Source organism: Vicugna pacos, chromosome 8 (genome assembly GCF_048564905.1).
Source record: "Vicugna pacos chromosome 8, VicPac4, whole genome shotgun sequence".
Taxonomy (NCBI): domain Eukaryota; kingdom Metazoa; phylum Chordata; class Mammalia; order Artiodactyla; family Camelidae; genus Vicugna; species Vicugna pacos.
Window position 1 is genome coordinate 59,179,190 of NC_132994.1, and position 11,819 is coordinate 59,191,008.

At 39.3% G+C, this 11,819-nt stretch overlaps 1 protein-coding gene and 1 long non-coding RNA gene across 8 annotated transcripts in view; one reads left to right on the forward strand and one right to left on the reverse strand.

The window, feature by feature from the left end:
- The window catches only part of LOC140697746 (uncharacterized), a 34,491-nt gene extending 24,877 nt beyond the window's left edge, over positions 1-9,614 (forward strand). The window contains exon 4 of the long non-coding RNA XR_012075058.1: positions 9,196-9,614. This is a non-coding gene — a long non-coding RNA (uncharacterized lncRNA). The remainder of the gene's footprint in view (positions 1-9,195) is intronic.
- The window catches only part of HIVEP2 (HIVEP zinc finger 2), a 176,847-nt gene that overhangs the window by 79,674 nt on the left and 85,354 nt on the right, over positions 1-11,819 (reverse strand). The gene's annotated exons all lie outside the window — the stretch shown is intronic.

The window sequence follows — 11,819 nt, forward strand, 5'->3', positions numbered from 1 at the left end:
CTACCATCCTCCTTTCTGTCTTTGTTCATTTTTTAGGTAAAGTACTGCTTTCTTAAATTATGTAGTTCTTACCTCGTTTCTTAACACCATTTTGTAATTAGCATTAAGCCAGTATCTTATTTAGGTTTTCAACCTATAGCAAGTATGCTCTAATTTCAATCAAACTATGGTTATCTGAGTGGTCAGCAATGTCAAATTACTTAGGAATATTTCAGCTGGTGTGGGCACCTCCTACCAAACTTCAAAAGCAGTAAGTACAAAATATATTAGTCACCTGTATGGATGATTCAGTTAAATGACTGCCCCTAATTGGCACAGAAGATACAGATCTGTTTCCCAAATAACAAGCGAGCCTCATGTGTACAAACAACAATACCACATTCCTTAGAAACGTTCATTTCCTTAGAAGCGAGTAACACCTGAGATATGATCGTTGGATCCCTATAACTCCTATGCCACCCAGGAGTGCGTACCTAAACTAATTTTATAACCTGATGAAAGGATTTGAGTCTACACCTCCTTGCCTTCCATTTGTTTTGATTGACTGCCTCACCACATTAGGAAAAAGGAAAAAAAACCAGACCAAAAAATGCACCTCAGTCAGGGGTATTTTGACTCCATCAGAAAATCTGAAGACATCTGAACTTTGTATTTCACTCAGTTACATGGTCTAAACAATGGAGTAATTTATCATTAACTAATATTTGATCATGCTGGTCACCAACGGGTCTATTTCAGTCATTTTTGTATAATAAACCCAGGTACCTACAGTGCGGCACTGGAGTGACTCTCTCTGGCTGAATGGCATGGTCAGGAACCATGCTCTCTAAGTTGAGCAGGCCACTCCCCAGGAACACGTTAGCTGTCCATACTCTCGCAACAGTGAACACAGGAAATGAGCTCTTCCAGGAGCACTGAAAACTGCCACTTAAGGTAGTCACCGGCAGCCTGGAGTCAGCTTGTGAACTGTGACGTCTTTATAGCCCTGGACTATGCTTAGTGGTCATGGAGCACCCTCCTTTTATTGAGGGTGAGAATGAGGCCCAGAGGGTCACAGTCACCTGCCCAAGGTCACTCAGCCAGAAGGCAGGTTTCCTGATTACTCGTTCACCATTTTCCCTTTTACGTCACAGAGCTTCTTTGCCTCCCGTGGGCAAAAGTTCAACAATATTTAGCAGGAGTTTATTTATTGAGCACCAGCGACGTTAAAGATGCTTCTCAGTTTAGGAGGGGAACAAAATGGGTGCAAAGTGAGTGAGGACAGATCCACAAATACCATGGATGCCACGCCACCCTCTTGACCACAATTGCAGCCAAATCACTTCTTTGCAAACTTAGTAAAAAAACTGGCTAAGGAGAATAAGGAGACTGAGAATACCTTAAGATAGTTACACACCCAAGACATCTTGGCATATTTTGGCAGAGCTCCAAAATAACATTTAGAAAGTAGTGCCCTGATGGCCAGAGTTAGTACAGTTGCATTACTTAGTCATAAATATGTTTCCTTATAAATGCATAACACCATTGAAGACATTTTTAACCAGAGAAACACCCTTAATCCCACCACTGGAACAATTAGTTTCATTCATCTTTAAAAATTCTAATCTAGTATTTATTTGCCCCCATGTAACATATTTTCACACAGATGCTCTTGTAACACAAGTATAATTATTTATTTTATTTTTCATTTAATATTTCATAAACACATTCTCTATTTGCATGTAGTTCACAAAGTTCTTGTTTTTACCAGCCACATAATATTCCACAGAGTTAATATGCTTACTTAGTCATTTCTGTAATCATTCCCATATGTGGGAGTATTTCAGACCTTCTCATTTATTTTTAACACTAGAAACATATTTTTTCCTTAAAGTATTAACAAAAATGCAATTATGAAATCAAAGGGTATGAATATTTTATTGACTCCATATTTATAGCCATATTAACGTCAAGAGATTGAAATCATCTGTAAAGCCACCAGCAACATATGAGCATTCTACTTTTACCAAACGTCCTCACCATTGTACGTGATTAAATTTGTTTGGTGGTTTATTTAATATAAATTGGTATTTCAGGGTTGTTGTTTCATTTTAATGGTGATCATAATTAGTCTTCTATTTTGAGATAATTTTATTGTGTTTCATCTTTAATACAAAATTTTTACATTTAGGTCCTAATTTTTGTAATGAATTTCAATGGCCTTTTAATATGATATATATTAAAATTTCTACAAATTGTTCTGTAAGTTTATTTTTAGATACTAACCAGTTTATATATCTAGTGTGTATTTGGATTCTTAGTGTGAAGTACATACTCAAAGATTTTTGACAAATCCGTGTCTTCTATAATACTATGTACTAAGCTTGCTACATTATGTTTTATGCATATATTGTATTATTACAGGTCCACTTCTGGGTTCCCCTGATCTACATATTTAAAATGGGATGTTTATTCAGAGCTAGCAAATGTTTTGTGATTGGCATTGTGTTACATAGTCTTCATGTGCATTATCACAAGAACTTGTACATGTTAGGAGGTTTTAATGACTGTTACTGTTTTATAGTATGTCTGAGTCCATAGCAGGCCTAGATTCTACTCCCTAATCTTTTATTTTTAAATATTCCTTGATATTTCCTTGTGTGCACATATATACATGAGAAATTCTCATCTATTTTTCTCAGATTATATTATTTGATTGTGTATTTTCTACCCTCCATATTCAGCCATATCCAAACAATTCTCATCAGAGGTTTGAAAAGAATTGTGTTGAATCACAAATTAAGCATCTTTTCAATATTTTGTTTGCCCATGTTTAAAAAAAACAGTATATTATAAAGCACCTCTACATCTATTACATTTTAACTTTTATATTCGATAAGCATTTACAGTCTACAAGTCTCCTCCCTCTGTCTTTCGTCACTTCCGTTTCCCTTGCTTAGGAATACTTCATTCTCAAGTCCAGCTACTAAACTGTGTTAATTCCTCACACGGTCCCCTGAGTAATATCCTGTACATGTAGGCGAACACTGATTAAACAGAAGACAAGTATTTTAAGTCCTATCTTAATTGCCTCAACAAAAATAAAATTAAGCTATATGTAAATGACACAACCATCACAAAATAATAGCCTCCCCGGCAACTGCTTTATTTTCTTTGTACACGTACAAGACGAAGCCCCGAGTTCATTTAAAACAGGCTGAGTGGCTGAGGTTAACCTAATACCTTCCTCTTTTCCCTCTGTCTTGACCAAAGTCTCTTATTTCTGCTATCTGTGAAATGGGTTTGGATTCAAAGAGAGAAAAACCAACAGGAAAATGTAAATGACTTAAAAGTCAACAAAATACTTTAAACTTAAACTTGACAGAGAATAGCCTACACCTTGTTGTACCTGATAATTAAATCCATATCTTGATTTAACAAACCTAGGTAGTCTAAAAAAAAAATCTGGTATTTATGAAATCTATGCGGTGTGTGACGAACTGCAGACACTCTGTTGAAGGGAAGAGAAGGACAAACAGAAGGACCGGGGTTGGAGGCGGCGGGGAAAGCCAGGAATATCTGTGTGAACATTGGCAAATAAGGACAGAAGCTCTTTTCCATCCACACTTCGAAAGTCACACTTTGTGTCAAATTGAGTGAAAGCATGAATGATGAGCTTCTCCACTTTCCTGAAGAAAGAAACACGTAGAAAATGTGGCAAATATTTAATCTGAGCCTTGTTTCCTGAAAGACTGCAAGATGCCCACAAATTTTCTTTCCCAGAGTTCAAAATAGCAAGCTGAGTGGGTGTAAGCACTTCAAGTGCAAAAAAAAAAGTAACTAAGGAAAAGGAAATCATACTTTTTGCTCCTCAGTTTGAGAATTTTAAAGGAAGCCACTTAAAGGGATTTTAATGATTTGGATCACGATATAAATACAATCCTAAATACTTAAACAGAGCCCTCAGGCCACTTTTAAATGGCACAGTTTTTCTGTAAAGATCAAATACACAACCTCATTGTTATAGTAAGAGTGGGCAGTTTCCAGTCTGCTACAACCAGATACCTAAATACAACACTGGCAGAAAAGGAAAGTTCACTGAAGGTTCATGGGGTCTCTACCCCTCCCAGGAAGTGAGTCTTTCTCAATAGTGCAATGAAAACTTCAACCTGCATATAAGTCACCAGGGGAGACTGTTCAAATGTAGAATCTGATTCTATAGGTCTGGGTGGGGTCCAACTTGTTGAAGTTCCCCGGTGATGTTTCCTCACCGGTGTGAGGGCCATACTTGGAGAAGCAAGACTTTAGTCTGTAACAATGGTTTGCTGCCTGCCAGACAGCAGAAATAATATCCAACCAACCGAAAATGTTTGCAAGGTACCTAACACTGGGCACTAGTTAGAGGAGATAATAAAATACATACGATTAGCCCTGAGCCAACCCATAAAAAGTGATTTTTTTTAATTAAGTGCTAAATGCTAAAATACGCAGTAGTGATTCTAAGAATAACAGGAATTGAAAACAGGCAGAATTTAGTCAGGGCTAGAATAGTGGCAAGGAGCTTCAAAGAGCAGGTTGGACATGGTCAGGCCCCGGGTTGTGGGGATGTGGAAAGAGAAAGGGCAGGGGGCCAGAAAAGACCATTCTGGAAGGGAGTGAGTGCCTAGAATTCCAATGAAAAATTCTACAGTCACCTGCTTTGCGGCTGTAGATATTATCAGAAATTTTAACCAGAATTCACTTTTGACCAGGTGAAAGGAACTTCTGACCTTGTTTAAAATTTGTCGATTTGAAAATTATAATGGTGTCTCAGAACAGTAAAGCAATGGGCAGTCTTCCCTCAGTCTTAATCAAATTTTCTCCACTGGCAACATCCAGTGTTAATAATGACATTTAATAGGTTTCAGCCTGGTAGCACAAAGTCGCCTTTTTTATGTATATATTTATGTCATATATGCCTTTGATTAACCTATGTCTTTAATGATTAATAAATTTAACAGCATTAGGATACAACATTTCACTACAATAGAATTAATAATCTTCTGTTAGAGTGTTTGAATTCTACTTTTATTATGAAAATAAACACTTCTATCTCCTAGAAAATACTTTTGGGTGGCACATACCCACACAACACCCCTGGCTCCGGCACTATCTTCCCTTTCCGCTCACACTGGCTGACAATGGGAAGAAAGCACACATCCAGAAACAGAATGAAATTGTTAATGAATTATATCTTAGGTTTTTGTTTTTTCAAATCTCCTTGGAGAGCTTTTCCCATCAACTCACAGTAGGTTGGACCCAACGGGGTCAACAGAAAGGGAACAGAGGGTGGCCAGGGTCAATATAAACATGAAAATTCAAAGTCTAAACTTGTCTTACAAAAGAAAATTATGGGGGTAGGTGGGTACCTGTAAGCTGCAGGAGGGAAGGAAGCATTTGAGAGGGTAACAGTACATTTTAGCATTTCCAGGTCAGGTGAACACTCTCACTGAGCTCCCATTCCATCCTTGGCACTACCAACCTTGTCGCTTCATTGTGAACAAGAAATGACATGTGGTCTACTTGCAAATATTACACTTCACATGAAAGTTCAATGCCATGACTATGGTTTAACCTTCCCTTCTATGTTCTATGTTCTGCGAAAGTTCTCTGTGCTTGCTGGAAGATGGAATTTAGATAATGGATTACTGCAAAACTGCAATTTCAAAGTCCCTAAACTTGAACATGATAAGATGCATACATTCCTATAGCTATGCTAAATAAGGCCTTGGTATTCAGGATGCACCAGTGGCGTTACCTACTCCGCCAACCTAATACACACAGGCAGACACTCATTAATGACAAGAGAAAGAGATTAATATGAGACTGCTAAATTCACCGTTACCCATGAATGGGTGCAGAATGCTAAACAGAAGGCAAACGGGCATGCCCTAATAAGACTGTGAAATTTATCTTCTCCAAGTTTCTTCCTCTTTCTTTTTTGAATCCTTTCAGGTGTCCTCCCCTAACTAGGTCATGGGACCATGCAGGCTGCCCTCCCCATCTACTGCAACAAAGAGCTAATCATCTTTTTCCTACTTGGTTGCCAAAAATGTAACATGTTCTCATTAGGAAAATAACTTACTTTGTGAAAACAAACAAACAAAACTCGGAACATTATAAAATTTAACACAAATAAACAAATAATGGCTGGTGAAAAGGTGTATCTGGGGAATGGATTTTACTAGAATAGAAGCGAGAACCACCCGCCACTCCCCTCCACCCCTCTGTGGGAGAAGCTATTACTAATCTATGAAGATCCAGTACAAGGCACCATGTCATCTAAACTGGCCTTTCAGTTACTTATAAGACATAGCCCCATTTTCTTCTTCCCTGCTATCTCTCATTATAATCCTCTGTGTTTACGTGTCCACCTACTTTTAGAATCACCCAAAGATACTACCAGAAGTTTCAAGAGTTAAATTTACAACAGCATGGGCTTCTAACTACAAGCCTGGAACCACGGGGGAGAGAGGTTCAGTTGAGAGAGACTTCGCGAGCCAGAACTGATGTCCTCACTAACCAGGCTGCCAGGCCTAGATCAAATGAAGGGCGATGCAAAGTCCCCAGAGGAAGCTGTTCAACTCGTCGGGTCGGCTCTCCGGAGCCCTGCCAAGGAGGCCCTGCAGACTTACAGCCGACCTGGCAGAGCTGGTGTCTTCCCCCAGGCGGACAGGCCCTCCCCGGGGGACAGGTACCAAAAGCCAGCATAGCCGGGCCGAGCAGCTGGGGGCGGACACTTGTGGCCTCACCGAGGCAGCTCCCTCTGCCTCAGGAGTGTTAGAAGCCTCTGATGATGACTTGGGCTGCCGTAACATATACTGCGAGACAGGACATCCCTGCTGGCATTCTGGGTGAGTGAAGCCCAGGCCAGGGCAGCAACAACAGCCTGGCCCGAGGACAGCCTGCTCCTCACATCAAAGCCAGAGGCCCTGGGAGGCTGGCGAGCAGCCAAAGACGCAAAGAGCGGCAGGGGAGTGTGTTGCCTTAGGATAATAGCAAACTGGGACAGGGTAGAGTCTGTGAATTCCAAGCACTGGGGAGGTCTGCTCAGAGATTTCACCCTCTCCTGTCAGGGCTGTGATTTAATTTCCTTTGAAGAAAAAAAAGAAAGAAAAGAATATACATTCCCAAACCTTCTGTCTGCAAAAGCAGACACCACAATGCAAGTTAATGCACTCTGGTCCTTTTCAGCTCGCAGCCACTGTCCAAAACAATAGGGCTAAGTGAGATGTGACATTCTCCCGTCCATCTTAATAGGACATTAAGTCCAAGGGGTAATTAAGATCATTTAAATGCAAACATCACTGATCCATTGCTAATACCCTCCAAGATATTTCCCATCAATTCTGTTTAATTAGAGAAGCCCTGCAAGTTAATTAGAACCTGACGGTTACATTTATTTGACAGGACACAGCATAGTCTTCTTTTGAGAAACAAGAACTTAAGGTGAGGCATGGAATTCAGTCACAAAGATGACTCAGCTCTCGCACCTAGGAGGTTCTACCAGGAAAAGTTTACCCTACTTGCTCAACAGAGATGGAATTAGTTCAGGAATTAGCTTCCATCCGCCTCACTTTATTTTACAGCTTTTGGCATTAAAAAACATACAGAAAACAAAGTAAGGGAAAAAACATCTGTAAGAGAGTGAAAGAAAAATTAATCAACTGTCCCTCCCATAGTCTTAAAGTGTGATTCCTAAGGACCAGGATAAACGCTGTGAACGACTACCGCCCCTTCAAGGCAGCAAGCATCGCAGGGAAACATGGCGCACGCAGGCTGTTGGAATGACTGGGCACCATCACGAGAACCCGCACTTGCACAAACGCTCCTTAGAACACAGAAGGCCTTGTGGGTTTTCCTTTCAGAGGAAATGAACATGAGATGAGGTCACTCAGCTCGAATCCACCCTGCACATCGGGGTCACCCTCCCAGCAGCACAAGCTCCATCGAGGCTGTAGCTTGTCACAGCCCAGCGTGTCACCCGCAGTGGCATGCTGGGGGCGGAATAACTCCCAACTCCTTGCTAATCCGGTGTGGGGAAGGCCAGGGTACAGAGTTTTACTTGATTGCATAAAATGGAGAGCTATTTTCAGCTTCTGAATCATCATGCTGGCTCTTTCACCAGTCCTAGAGCCATATTACAACCCTTTAAAAATATCTCCTCTATTCAATTTTAAATTATTTTAACTTAAGCAAACACTTAAGGGAATCCTGTGGAATTTCTAAAGGATGGAACCATGAAATGGAAAAGGAAAAAAAAAAAGGACGAAAAAGAGTTTTACAAATATTTGCAGTTTAAAATGGTCGCCGTCACGATGGTACTGGGTCAGGCCCTACATTTTCTCCGTTTTTCTTCAAACCCTATATAAAAACTCTGGACAATTAACACTTAGCAGGACTTCAGAGCCTGAGGACACAAATCAATCTTGTTTTAGTTACACTTCTAAGATTTTGAAGAGAAACATTAAATAATGGAATTAAAAAAAATCTGTTAACTGATATAGGAAGAACCTTTGCTATTTCTGTAATAATTCCACTGGGATTTGTGCTGAATGTTATAAAAACAGGATGTTTTGTTGTTGTTCCTCATAAGAGACTACCAGACCAGTAAAAGACTACAAAATACAACAAAACTACAAATCTATGTGAAGTATTTAAAAAGCCAAACGGAATTTTTATTCATGTATTTAAAATTGTTGCTCCATGTGGGATGACCTCTGGAAACCTGTTTCTTGTTTTTATGAATGCCAAAAGGGAAATGGTTACATAACATAATTCTGCAGTGGTCCACTATCACAGTGCAGAGAACTTAATCTTAAATACGGGATGGTCAGAGGTGAGTCTTCACTGCTAAGACCTCTTATCTTTAAAATTAACATGGATTAATCCATTAATACCTATTCCATTCAGTTAGAAGCTGTTCCCAACCACATACAGATTCCAAGAACAAACTTTTTCTAATATTCCTTCAATGCAACGTAACGAAGCTACTCGTACCAAATGGTAAACTTAATACTAGTAAAGTTAGAGATGATTTTAAACGAGCGCGACTAGCACACCCAGATGGACAATCTTATCTGTGTGTACACAGGGGGCAGGGAGGGGAGGATGGAGCAGGGGCCATCACTTTGTAAATTAAATCATCATTTTTTTTTTCACTGCTTTCTGCCTAAGTAAACAGAAGCCTACATATCGTGCCCATATCCTGACCCACAGAGCCCCATTTTGGAATGGAGAGTCAGTGGAGAGGAAGTACATTGAGGAAACAATTACACCTAAATGTTCTCCCAGCAGATAGCTGAGCTCTGCTCTGTCCACTGAGATGCTTTTTGAAATTGCTGGAAAAGCCACTCAAAAAAACGGCACCTGCTACCAGGACTCTATGAATAATTCTCCATTCAAACCAACCGCAAGCACCGGGTCAACCATGAGTCTAGTAAGGAAACATAGGCTTCTCTTCCCAAGTCCTAAGAGCTACATCTAATCAACAAAGCTGATGGATTCATTCTCTATGAAACTACAAGAAAGTATCTTTTTCATATCTAACCACTTACAAGCTTTTCTGCCTGGTGAAATAAAAATTTTGCTTCTTATTTTAGTATCTATAATTTGCTGTTCCTGCCATCTGTTAACATAGTCAACAATCATTTACTAAGTGCCTACCTCACACCAGGCACTGTGCTGCTCCAGAAGTGACACAAATGTGCTCTCTGCCCTCAGCAAACACCTGGCCCACAGGTAGGATGAAAGCACTGTAGTGCAAGTCATGACACACAGAGTCTCTTTGGTTTTAGACCCAACTAGGTTGGAGGAGCTTTAGAAACATTCAGGTAGAAATATCTAGGCAGACAGCTGGACATATACATATAAAACCCATGGGATTAGCAGATACAAACTACTACATATAAAACAGATAAACATCAAGGTCCTACTGTATAGCACAAGGAACAACATTCAATATCTTGTAATAACCTATAATGGGAAAAAAATATATATACACACACACAGATATAACTGAATCACTATGCTGTACACCAGAAACTAACACAACATTGTAAATCAACTAAAATTCAATTTTTAAAAAAGCCCAGTTTGGAAGGCCATTAGCATCAGCAGCATCTAGGGCACTACTTGAAACAACGGGCCTGGGTCAACAGTTTGGGAAGCTACAGCGAGAGAGAGGCCTACAGGCAGCACTTTGGGGAAAGCCACGAAGGCTGGGGAGTGTGGGAAGCAGCTGAGAACAGAGGTGGGTACCAGGTCACAGCATTACAGGGCCAGGTAGAGGAAAAATTAAATGGTAAAGTATCAAATGTAAATCAACAATAGGTCAAATAAGTCAAAAACCTAAAAGATTTCACTGAATTTCAAAATTAAGCGGTTACTGAGATTTCTTTCTAAAGCAGATGGTCAAAACTGGGATGCAGTTGAGAAAGGTAATGTGGAAGCTAGAAAAGCCATTAGGATTATTGGTTTTAGTTTGCTTGTTTGTTTACTTTCAAAATGGAAGATACTTGAGCATGTTTAATTTTCCAAGCTGAGAGACCATTAAAAAGCTACAGCCCTGAAAATAAAAAATGTTCTAACAAGATTTTAGTGGATTAAATTTTAGCCACAGTGTAGAGACATAATTAAAACCTGGCGGTGTTAAAGTAAAATTTCAAATTTTCAACATTAATGAACTACTAATATTAATTTATTGATTTGGAGAACCAGAAGGAATTTGTAAGAAATCACACAAAACCAGAAAAATCTTAAAAGTACTAAAAAGCAAAGGTAAAACTTTGACCATAGAACTTTCAAATGGAACGAAACATTACAGATCATCCCCTTAAGTTCTTTATTTTAAAACAGGTTTTAACTCCATGCAATAATAACAACTTCCACTGGGAAATATCAAAACCAAATTTAAATTTTGCAAGATGAAAGAACTTGTTGGCGACAAAGAGGAGGCAATTCCTAAACCTGGCAATTATAAGTTACTGGTGAGTGGACCAGGAGAATTTCAGAAGAGGCCTCTAAAGGGTCCACTGACTTGTCACACTCTTAGCTCCTAATGACTGACTCATTCTGCTCAGTCTGGGGTCATGTCCCTCAGTGATTCTTCCCCTGCCAGTTTCTACATGACAAAGAAATACTGAAAAGAGTAAACAAGAAATCATACCAAGGTAAAAATGTTAGTTTTCGTGTGATGGTTTGTGTTGCATGATTATAACTGAAAACCCAGTTTTATTCATGTGATGAAAAATTCAGAAAAAAAAAAGGGCCCCTTTAGAACTCTGATAATGACTTATAAAGTCCATTTCTGGGAAATTTAAAAAAAATAGAGGCACTTTTGTACTTCTTTTGTAAGTTTAATTTACAGCTTTCCAACTCCCCTGGTCTTTATGTTTCGAATAAGAGAGGAAGGAAAAAAATCACCCAGAGGAAGCATCTTTATCAGGTCTGAAATAAATAAGTCCTGGTAATAGGATTTGGCTCCCAGCCAAGAGAGAGATCCACCTGTCCTCAGTCTGGCAAGACTCAGGGATTGTAGTTCTTTCATATAGAGACACACACACACACACACCAAGCATTATCTTATTTCTTTGTAAGAGGTAGCAGATAGTTCTGGCAACCTAAGCTCTGTTTAGACTACTCTGATTTCCATTAAAAAGGAAGCTTGAAAGTTTGGGCTGACTGCTGAAACATTAAGAAAATGAAAGATGTAGAAATAGTAATAGAAACAATCATCACGTAGAGTGATATAAACAATCGACATTTACTTAGTACTTGCATTTCAGCAATGTGCTAAGTGA